At 33.5% G+C, this 1,801-nt stretch overlaps 1 long non-coding RNA gene across 1 annotated transcript in view; it reads right to left on the bottom strand.

Annotated features, from left to right (window-relative positions):
- LOC108783023 (uncharacterized) overlaps positions 1 to 1,801 on the bottom strand; it is a 91,965-nt gene extending 90,164 nt beyond the window's left edge. Inside the window, exon 1 of the long non-coding RNA XR_001941012.1 lies at positions 1,770 to 1,801. This is a non-coding gene — a long non-coding RNA (uncharacterized LOC108783023). The remainder of the gene's footprint in view (positions 1 to 1,769) is intronic.

Below are 1,801 nucleotides of genomic sequence, written 5' to 3'. Positions count from 1 at the left end.
AAATAGACGTTATTACTACTTTAGATAAATGATTGTGAAGAATATTATTACGTCGACTCGCCATTAGAGGTCTATAGATGTTCGCAATGTTTCTCGCAAGTGCTGAAATACGCGCATATCTGTATATATAGAATCTTGATTTAATAACTAAAACAGGCGTCTAAGGTAGGTTTCCATTACAATACCTTACTGATGAGTCCAGTAGTGGAAACCGGGACGAAACGCCAACTCGTGTATATTCTTCGCAATCATACTTTTCACAGATTTTAGATTCATCATTACTTTAACATTTAAATTGTTAAATTTTAATATATGTCTTCCAACATATTATTAAAGATCTAATAAGATGCTATATAGAAGCATCAAATAATTGTTAGATATGCGGTAGCAATTTAACTAAAAAAGTGATATTACTGCGGTAGTTGTTTAAGTGTTGCGTTGTAAGTCTGAAAAAATTTTCGGCACGTGATTGGTGACTACATACGCGGTATATAAATTCACACATTATAATAAGCATGGTAATCTAGCTTTGACCGTAGATGGCTTAGTAAATCGTAAATTATTACGGTTTCCTTATTCTTGTTAATTTTGCGTAATAATTTAATTTTATAATTTAATATATATATATAAAAGAAAAATAAGGTAATAAGAGACTCAATTAAATTAAAAATCAAATTAAAATAATAATGAGCATTAAGCCGAACTAAAGATTCATTATTAAAAATATGATGTTTATAATGACAATGAAATATATATGTGTCTCGATCTTTAACAAATCATTTTCATATTTGACAAGTCATTTTGCATGGTACATAATACAAATATCGAACGGCAGTTTGAAATATAAAAATTCGTATTATGAACTATTCAAAATAATTTGTTTCTATTTAATATCAAAAATAACCTTATAAAAGATGAAATATTTATTTCATTGTTTATCAAGCATTGCTTATCCATCATCATATAAATTTCAGCAATAAATATCTAACTTGGCTCGAGTAACCCATTATTAATTCAACTGTATGTATAATGTAGATATATAAATTTTGTAAATTGAAAGGAATATTTCAACAAAATGTTACAATTTCTATGACATCGCGACTGTTAAGTATAAATTATAAATTATATCGAGCGAACTAGATGTTATTTTCGTTTAAGCTCATCCATTTGTCATAGCACAACCAAGGAAACTAAATAGGTTGTGAGTGAAGAAAAGAATACGTCATTCCCGTGATAAATTTCCTCTGCAACTTTGACGCATGTCCTCAGACTATCTGGTCGCGTTAGCCGGGGCATCATGTGGCCTCGTACTTGAAAAGCGGTATTTTTCAAAAGATGAATACAAAATCATTCCGGTTGCCAGAAGCGACCAACGCATTTAGATAGCTCACCTAGCATCCTAGTTCGGTGGCGTCTCGACAGCTGGGCGTCGTGTCGACCTAGCCTTCCGACGGCGGCGGCCGTCATTTATTATTCGATATGAAAAGGCGAGCCGTTGAGACGCATTGAAATTTTTCGCGAGTCATTAGGGAGAGAAAAGAAACGGCGGATTTCGATTCCCGAGAGACGCGAAGGACGCGTCGCATCTGAATATCGCAATTTCTACCTCAAGGTCTGTCGCAGTTGTCAAGAGAGTCATTCCCTATCGGTTATCCGTCTGATTTGAAAACATGAGAAACGCATTAAAGTTGAATGGTAATCAACGATCACGACAGTTCTGATTTTTCACCATCTTATACACAAATTTATAAAGTAATGAATGAACTCACCATACGCCGAAAGTATTTTCTCTTCGTGGCTC

Source organism: Cyphomyrmex costatus, unplaced genomic scaffold (genome assembly GCF_001594065.2).
Source record: "Cyphomyrmex costatus isolate MS0001 unplaced genomic scaffold, Ccosl1.0 scaffold14, whole genome shotgun sequence".
In the NCBI taxonomy this organism is placed as follows: domain Eukaryota; kingdom Metazoa; phylum Arthropoda; class Insecta; order Hymenoptera; family Formicidae; genus Cyphomyrmex; species Cyphomyrmex costatus.
Note: the sequence above shows the minus strand (reverse complement) of the source record. Positions and strands in the feature narration are given on the sequence as shown.